This window comes from Aegilops tauschii, chromosome 6 (assembly GCF_002575655.3).
Source record: "Aegilops tauschii subsp. strangulata cultivar AL8/78 chromosome 6, Aet v6.0, whole genome shotgun sequence".
Classification (NCBI taxonomy): domain Eukaryota; kingdom Viridiplantae; phylum Streptophyta; class Magnoliopsida; order Poales; family Poaceae; genus Aegilops; species Aegilops tauschii.
Window position 1 is genome coordinate 154,595,269 of NC_053040.3, and position 9,752 is coordinate 154,605,020.

General features: G+C 45.3%; 1 long non-coding RNA gene across 1 annotated transcript; it reads right to left on the bottom strand.

Moving 5' to 3' along the window:
• Positions 1 to 235: 235 nt before the first annotated feature.
• Positions 236 to 1,458, bottom strand: LOC141025347 (uncharacterized). Its single transcript, XR_012186825.1, has 2 exons — positions 798 to 1,458; positions 236 to 540 (listed from the first exon to the last, which is right to left on the bottom strand). It is a non-coding gene; the product is annotated as an uncharacterized lncRNA (long non-coding RNA).
• Positions 1,459 to 9,752: the final 8,294 nt, after the last annotated feature.

Sequence of the window (9,752 nt, forward strand, 5' to 3'; positions counted from 1 at the left end):
TAGAGTTACAGGGCATCCTATTAGGAATGTCAATTTGGGAAATCCATGGGCTTGAAACATGAAACAAATTTGAGTTATTTCCGCCAGTCTTCAGCATGTGTATTCAGGTCAGTGGCAGATCTTTTTGAAGGTGGAATGATCGAGAGTCACTTGCTAATACCTCTGCTAGAGTGATGGCACTTGAAGGAGGACAATACCAAGATGAGGTCTTTGGTGAACAAGATGCTAGATCTAGGAAAAAGAAAATAATTGTATGTATTCATCCATCTGTTTATTATGATCATCGGCCTTGTGAGCAACAAGGGGCTCTTTCTTTCCCGTTACAAAAAAAGGATCACAACAACAAAGAGAAGCATTTTGACTTGGTTGCTTCTGAGACCTAGACATCTCGTGTTGGGTTGATACTTTCTAGTTCAAGCATACAAAACCAGGCACAATAACTTACTGAATGTATATGGTGACAGTGTGAATGTATACCCTTAACTGTGTGAAAGTGTTATTCTGCTGCTGCGATGCAGATAGATCAAGCCGTGCTGGAACCTGCTAGGAAGAAAATATATTTTATTAGACACAAACAGTCATCGGCTCCTTGATCGTGTACTCGAGAATCTTTAGGCGTTTTATGCTAGTGGGGTATGTCGTGTGGCACAGATGGAATATGAACACTAAAAAATAGAGGACAGCCGACGACAGAAAAGGATACGGTGACTGGAATAAAAAGTGAAGAGATAGCCCACAATACACAGCAAGTTAAAAGGTGCAAAGGATTAAAAATTAGGAGGAGAAAGAAGAACCACCGGTCCGGAAGCCTTTTCTGCAAATGAAGCTCTGATCCGACACCCGGTAATTACTGTCATGAGAAAATTCTAACAGGTGACTCCTCATTCCTGAACAAGTATAAATATGTAAGCAAGGAATTTCACTGATGAACAGCAGGAGGTCAGACACGAGAAATAAGGTGGAAATGAAAGTAATGAAACGTAATACAAGCTGGATCATGCACGCGTTCCCGACCCAGCCTCTTCGCTACCGGAAATTTCAGGCGGCGCCGATTAATTGATGGGCTGATTATCCATGATCTTCCTCCCGTAATCGTCCTTGGTCAGAGCCTAAGGAGGAAGAAGAGAAGGCGCCCAGGCCCACATGCACGTGGAGAAGCGCGGAAGCGGGAGGAATGGCGACGGGGCGGGAAGGCAGGCGCGCCGCCGCTGCGGGGAACGAGCGGTCCCTTGGGATGGGATGGGCCTTTGCGCGCATTCGGCCTCTGAAGGGCCCAATTAAGCAGAGCACGTTTAGCTCGACCTGCGGAGCAGCGGCCCGATTACGTGTGTCGTGTAGGTCGCTGACGCAGTGAAAACGCTGGGCGCTGGGTGGGTGAATAACGGAACAATCTGGGACGTTTTTATGTTAATCTGACGGCTGACAACGTCAAATCGCTGTGGTGGCTCGTAGGTGGCTCTGTTATACTGTTTTGTAATGGGCTAATGGCTGAGGACTCCGACGCATTCCGCTAACTGTTATTTTTTCCCTGTAAAAAAACTGTTATTTTTTCAGTTACAACAGTTTTTTTTTTGAGAATCTTCCGTTACAACAGCTAAGTGAGTAATGTAAAGAGGAATTAGCCCGGTTTAAAGCAGGTCATAGTGGAAAATAGATTAGACTTGTAACATGCATATGCACCAGCTAATCTATGCTAGAGCAACTCTAACCGGACGATCCATTTCGTCCCCAAAGTCCGTTTGGATCACCGCGGACAAAAACGATGGCCCAACGCGTCGACCCATTCCCAAAACCCGTCCGCTTCGCGTCCGCCCGGATCCATTTTCGACCCAAACTTGCGCCTGAAATGCGTCGGAGCGGACACGTCACGCGTCCCCTCTGTGTCCGTCGCGGTCCCACATGACGGCGGGCCAACAACCGAATGCGGTCATATTAATAGCGGCACCGACACCGGGCCCACGCGTCATCCAGTGGAAGCGTCCTTTTTAAATCCATGCGTGCGCGGGGGAGGGGGGTGGGGGCTCATCCACTTACACTTCCGTCCACATCCCACCACACCCTCGTGCTTCCTCGCCGACAAGCGAAACTGTAACATCCCAAATTTTCAATTTGGAATGTTATACATTAGATCATCATTGCATAGCATATTTTATTGCATTTTGGCAAATCCTCGATAAATCCTAAGCAACTCAAGGACCCTCGGAGAGAGTTGGGGATTTTCCCGGTTTTTCATATTTGATTTTTATCAAATAATAAAACGAGGATTTTTGGTTTTAATTATTTTTCTCTCAGAAAAAATATTTCATATTAAAATAAATGAGAGGAGAAAATATGACTTCTCCACAATAATTGAAATATTCGAGGAAAAATATTAAAATCAAATATTTGATTTTATTCGGATTTTATTTGCGATTCTAATTGCATTAAAAAAATTAGCACGTTTTCAAAACTGCATTTTTGGGCCAAAAAAATGTTCATCTTGTTCTAATTATTTTAATTAGACGGGAAAAATTTGTTGTAGCATTTTTGGATTTTTATTTCTTTTTCTGTGAATTTTTTTTAGATTCAGCGAATTAAAAAAACGCCAAGCGCGCCGACTGGGCCGAAGCCTAGCCGACGGCCCAGCCTGCCCCGCGCCCGTCTCCCTCCCAAGCACGGCTCCCGCGCAGCCGCCGAGTCCGGCTCGAGCACGCCGCCCGCCGCCGCCTTGCCCCCTCCTCCACGCCACCCCCTCCCCCTCCTATAAGTACCCCCCCCGCCCCGCCACCTCTCGTCACCCCGCCGCCCCAACCCGCACCCGCCGCCGCCGCCAGGAGCGCCCGCGCCGCCGCCGAAGACGCCGCCGCCCGCCGCCTCCCGTCGCCGCCCGAGCCCCGCCGCCCGAGCCTCGCCGCCCTCGCCGCCCCTCGCCCGACCCGCCGGAAGCCCCGCGGGAGCTACTCGCCGAGGTAGCCGAACGCCGTCGCCGTGCCCGGTTTCTAAAAAAAAACGCCCCGGTTTTTTTTCTAAACCCTAGTTTTTTTATATATAGATCGGTTTATTTTTTTTCAGTTTTATTACTTAGTGAACGTTCACCGATTCGTTCGTTTTAATGAACGCGTTCGTCGGTTTGACGCTGTTAACGAACGTTCGTTCGTTTAACCGTTCGTCAGTTTTCTTTTTCGTCGGATTTTTCGCGATTATTCCAGATCGCGATTTCTGATCAGATTTTCGTTCTGGTTTAACTTTTCGCTCGTTTATCGGAATCAGGCGATTCAAGCGCCTAGAGTTTCATCTCGAAATTCTCTTTCCGTTTAACCTACTCAAACAAGTTTTTGCTACTGTAAAATTTGACTTAGATCCAGATTAGTAAACGAAGCTTGTTTCTTTCGCCGTTTGACTTTCGTTGCTTCGTTTGAGTTGAATCTTTTTGCAAACCGGAGTTCTTAAGTTGAACTTTCTGGTTAGATCTTTATTTGAGTTTTACTTGTGCATTAGATGAGTACTTATTGTTTGCTTGTTTGTTTGCGATAGAGTACCCGGAGTGCGCCGCTTGCTACTTCGAATCTCTAGGTTTCACGGATCATCAGCAAGGCAAGTAACACTTTGATCATACTTTTCACTACCCAGTTTTATTGCATTAGATCAATCCTCAAACATTGCATGGTTAGGATCTAATTAAATTGTGGGTATTGGGAAGTAGTTGAGGTAGTACCTATTACCTGTTTTATTATCAAACCCTTGGGAGTTATTTCTACGTTTGCTTATATTGCTATGCTATGCTAGTAGACGTGGATTGGTTTTGAGTGTATCCATGACAGATGTGAGATTGTTAATATATGGTTAAACTTAAGGTGGCAACTAAAACTCACATCTGGGTGGATCGAGGCACCTGGAGAACCCAGTGCTGCCTGTATTTTTGGATATCCCGGAGTACCCGTGCGATCATCCTATGGACCGCCACCCAGGCTCAAAGGGATCATGAGATTATTCATGCTAGAAACTTCCGTGTGCAGCCACAAGCTATTATGGGCTCTAGCATAGTTGATTAAGTTGTGTGAGCTCTTGAAGAGGTAGACTAGCAGATGTAGGGGATGTAGGTGGTACTGTCTACCCGGAGTAGAGAGTTAACGCTTCTGAAAGACTGTGTCTCGGTCATCCGTCTCTCAAACATCATGTAGTGCGAGAATCAAGCGGAGGTGATCGAGTCTTGTGGGGAAAAGTGCACAAACCTCTACAGAGTGTACAAACTAATCATGATTAGCCGTGTCCCCGGTTATGGACAACTTGAGTATCTAGTACCTGGATTATCATGTGATTCTCATCATGTTACTTTAATTAATATTGTTGGGTTAATGATGATACTTAATTGGGATTGAGTTGGAGGTACCTTCTCAATGTTTAACAACCACCATGATAGTTAAATAAAATTTATTCCTTTGAAGTAGGGAAAAATTGGCTTTTCGCAAAACTGTAACCATAGAGCTTTCTACCAGCCACATATGCATGTAGTATATTATTATTCTGTTCATTACTCTCTATGTGTTGCATTGCCAGCATATTCCATGTGCTGACCCGTTTTCAGGCTGCAACGTTTCATGTTGCAGACTTTTCAGACGACGAGTAAGGTGCCTTAGGTCGTGGTCTTATACTCAGTGATGCCGTTGGAGTTGATGGACTCACTTATCTTCCAAGCCTTCCGCTGATATCGTATTAGATGGCCTTAAGCCATATTTATCATACTTATTCTCTCTTGAGATATTCGTTGTAATAAGTGTGTGATTGCTACTCTGTTATAAATCCTCTATTTGTACTGTGCGTGTCAGCATTACTGATCCAGGGATGACACTGGTGCACAGCAGCACAGACTGTTTGAGGTCTGGTCGCTACAAAAGGTGGTATCGGAGCACACGCTGACTGTAGGACACGACCACTAAGCTTAAACCCTAGAACATTTCTCTCTTCTCATTTCTGACTCCTCTCCACTTTCTACTCTTTTAGGAATGGCGGATGCAAGGAACAAGTTCATGCAACCAGATGAAGACACGCCTTTTGGACGACACTTGAAGGAAGTCACTAAGTACTTGAACATTGGAATACCAAGCATCACCGGAACCTACAACGCCACATTACCTGAAGAGGAGAGCTGGAAGATTCAAGTTCAAGTTCCAGGAAGGACGTTTACGCCAGTCACTGAGCCTATAAAGTTGTCATTTGAAGCACCAACCTGGAGTTTAGGGAAGAGCATGGCAGCCCACATCTCTATGGGACGCATTGGAGAAGTCTACCACAGGGAGCTTAAGGATACTATTTATCAAATTTCTGGACGCTAAGACGAGTAATGGGAGATGATTAGCACCAAGAAGGATGGATCCATTGCAGCTTTCATCCAGGAGCAAAACCAACACATTCGTCGCCAGGAGAACCAGATGTGCTCAGACAAGATAGATCTGAAGAAGGCATTGACGAGGATCAAGGAGTTGGAGGAAGAACTCAAGGCTACACGCGAGGATTACTTGGAGGAAATCGTCGCACTAGTAGGGAAGAATGACGACCTGGAGAAGATTGGAGTATTCATGGGAAATCCAGTATCAAAAGCAGAAGATGATGAATGCGCTTGCCCGGATAACTACATCATCATCGACGACACCGACTCGGACCCCAGTGAAGATGACTTTGTTGATGAAGCTGGAGCAGATATCATGGAGTCTTTGACTTATCAAAATTTCTAGTAGACCACCATATCAGTAGTAGTTTTCCCCATATATATAGTATAGTTCAAGCACTTTTGTAACGCTAGTTAGATCGATTGTATGCCTTGTTTGAATTGATTGAGTGATATTGATTGTGTTTGTCTCATGAGCATATGGGTAGTGTTTTCTCTCTAGACCTCATTTCTATTCTAGACTCTCATCTTTTCTAACCTATCAGATGCCTCCGAGACGCGACACCGGATTTGTTTTCCCACCGGAGATCACACAGTTGATTCAACAACAGAATGCCCTGATGCAAGTGTTAGTACAGAACCAAGGCAACAACAACAACAACAACCCACCACCACCACCTGTTGATCACCTAGCCCGTTTCTTGAGACTAAATCCGCCGGTGTTTTCTAGCAGCACCGAGCCGATTGTTGCAGATGATTGGCTCCGCAAAGTTGGAAGGGAGTTGACCACTGCAGGATGCACAGATGCGGAAAGAGTGCGTTTTGCCGCACATCAGCTTGATGGACCCGCAGCATCATGGTGGGAGAATTACACCGCCACACACCCTATTGACACTGTCACATGGGACCAGTTTCAGCAAGCTTTCCGTACAACCCATGTTTCAGCAGGAGCTATGGCTATGAAGAAGCGTGAGTTTTGCAACCTACGCCAAGGAGGACGCACCGTAGGCCAGTATGTGGAGGATTTCAGTAAGTTAGCACGTTATGCACCAGATGACGTTGCCACAGATGCAGCCAAGCAGGAGAAGTTTTTGGAAGGACTGAATGATGAGCTGAGCATGCAGCTAATGGTAGCAACCTTCAGCAACTACCAGGAGTTGGTAGATAGAGCACTCATGATTGAAGGGAAGCAGCAGCAGATTGAAAACCGTAAGAGGAAGTATGGACAAGGGGAGTATAATTCTGGAGCCCAGCAGAAGCCATGTTTTACCCCGAAATCGGGAGGATAGTTTCAGCATACCCATGGAGGAGGTAGTTCGCACAACCCTAATGGCCCCAAAAATGGTAATGGGAATGGAGGAAGCAACGGGCAGAACCGTAATAACCCATCTACCCCAGCCAAGACTGGACATTATGCAACTGACTGTCCTGAAGCCCAGAATGGAAATGTCAATGGAAGATCTGGGAAGAAGCCGAACCCTTTCAACAAAGGACCTGTGAACCATGTTAGCGTGGAAGAGGTTGAAGCACAGCCTGATGCAGTAATAGGTAAGTTTTGGTTAAGTCATTTACTGCACTCGTTCTTTTTGATACTGGTGCATCGCATTCATACATATCAAAGGGATTTGTGGATAAGTATAAACTGCCAACCCGAGCCCTTAGGTCACCCATGTTAGTAACCTCGCCAGGAGCAGAGTATATGGCTAGTTTATGGTGTGATCGGTTACCATTAAGGATTGGTAACTATGTTTTTCCCTCAGACCTAATAATATTGGAATCGCAAGGATTGGATGTGATATTAGGCATGGATTGGTTATCAAAGTATGGAGGGAACATCGATTGTGCCAGTAAGTCGATTTTGCTTACCACCCCAGAAGGAAGAAGGATTAAGTATGTATCCCGGCATGTGCCGAAGAGGACTCAAGTGAATTCCTTATCAGGAGTTGTACAGGAGGAAGTACCAGTGGTGAAATATTACCCGGATGTATTTCCAGAAGAGTTGCCAGGCATGCCACCGGATAGAGACATTGAGTTTCTGATTGAACTTTTGCCAGGCACAGGACCGATATCTAAGAGACCGTACAGGATGCCCGCAAAAGATTTGGAGGAAATTAAGAAGCAGATTAAGGAGTTACTGGATAAAGGCTATATTCGCCCAAGTTCGTCACCTTGGGGATCGCCTGTACTTCTAGTGGAGAAGAAGGATGGATCGTTAAGGATGGTCGTTGATTACCGTGGATTGAATGAAGTAACCATCAAAAACAAGTACCCACTGCCGATGATCAATGATCTGTTTGACCGATTACAAGGAGCTAAGGTATTTTCCAAGATCGATCTACGATCAGGATACCATCAGTTAAAGATTCGAGAGTAGGATATACCTAAGACGGCTTTTACCACCAGGTATGGGCTATACGAGTATACCATTATGTCATTTGGTCTGACTAACGCACCTGCCTATTTCATGAACCTGATGAACAAAGTGTTTATGGAGTTTTTGGATAAGTTCGTCGTGGTGTTCATTGACGATATTTTAGTCTACTCCAAAAATGAAGAAGAGCATAAGGAGCATTTGCGTTTGGTACTTGAGAAGCTCAGAGAACACCAGTTATACGCCAAGTTCAGCAAATGTGAATTTTGGCTGAAGGAAGTTGAATTCCTCGGACATGTTATATCCGGAGAAGGAATAGCAGTAGACCCCGCCAAAGTTGACACAGTAACAAGTTGGGAATCACCCACGTCAGTTGGAGAGATCCGGAGTTTCCTTGGACTCGCAGGATACTACCGGAGATTCATTGAGAATTTCTCAAGGATTGCAAAACCCATGACTGAGCTATTGACGAAGGACACCAAATTCAATTGGACTGAGGAATGTGAAACTAGTTTCCAAGAGTTGAAGAAACGATTGGTTACATCACCAGTGTTGATTCTGCCAGATCAACGCAAGGATTATGAAGTTTATTGCGACGCTTCTCGTCGAGGACTTGGAGCAGTGCTTATGCAGGAAGGAAGAGTTGTGTCATATGCTTCACGACAACTTAAACCCCATGAGAAGAATTATGCCACGCATGATTTGGAATTAGCAGCCGTAGTGCATGCGTTGAAGACATGGAGACATTTTCTCATCGGAAACCATTGTGAGGTGTACACGGATCACAAGAGTTTGAAGTACATTTTCACGCAGAAGGAGTTAAATCTCAGGCAGAGGAGATGGTTGGAGCTTATTAAGGACTATGATATGAGATTGCATTATCACCCAGGGAAGGCTAACGTAGTAGCTGATGCGTTGAGCCGCAAGAGCCATGTCAACACACTCATGACAGGAGAGCTACCCCAGGAGTTAGCCGAGGATCTTCGCGAGCTATGTTTGGAGATAGTTCCAAGAGGCTATTTAGAAACATTGGAGATTCAGTCTACCCTGATGGAAAAGATCAGAGAAGCTCAGAAGACAGACAAGGAAATTAACGAGATAAAGGAAAAGATGAGCAAAGGAAAAGCCAAGGGATTTCGTGAGGATGAGCACGATACCTTATGGTTTGAGGACCGCGTTTACGTGCCCAATGATCCGGAGATCAGGAAATTGATCTTGCAAGAGGCCCATGATTCACCGTACTCGATTCACCCAAGAAATACCAAGATGTATTTGGATTTGACGGATACTTTCTGGTGGACCGGACTAAAGAAGGATATTGCGGAGTATGTAGCAGTTTGTGATGTATGTCAGAGAGTGAAGGCAGAACATCAGAAGCCAGCAGGATTGCTACAACCATTGCCGATACCCGAATGGAAGTGGGATAAACTAGGCATGGATTTTATCACGGGATTACCCAGGACTCGATCAGGCTATGACTCAATATGGGTTGTAGTCGACCGTTTGACGAAAGTAGCTCATTTTATCCCAGTGAAGACCACTTACACCAGTGCTAAGTTGGCAAAGATATACATGACCAGAATCGTATGTTTGCATGGAGTTCCGAGGACCATTGTATCAGATAGAGGAACCCAGTTTACCTCGAAGTTTTGGAATAAGTTACATGAAACCTTGGGAACCAGGCTAGAATTCAGTACAGCCTTTCACCCACAGACAGATGGACAGACCGAGAGAGTCAATCAGATTTTGGAAGACATGTTGAGAGCTTGTGCGCTAGATTATGGATCTAGTTGGGACGAAAATTTGCCATATGCAGAGTTTTCTTACAACAACAGTTATCAAACCAGTTTGAAGATGGTCCCTTTCGAAGCTTTGTACGGAAGGAGGTGTAGAACACCATTGTTATGGGACAAAGTTGGGGACCGTCAGTTGTTTGGACCAGATTTGATTAAAGAGTCTGAACAGAAAATGAGGTTGATTCGCGATAGGCTCAAGGTAGCCCAGTCCAGGCAGAAG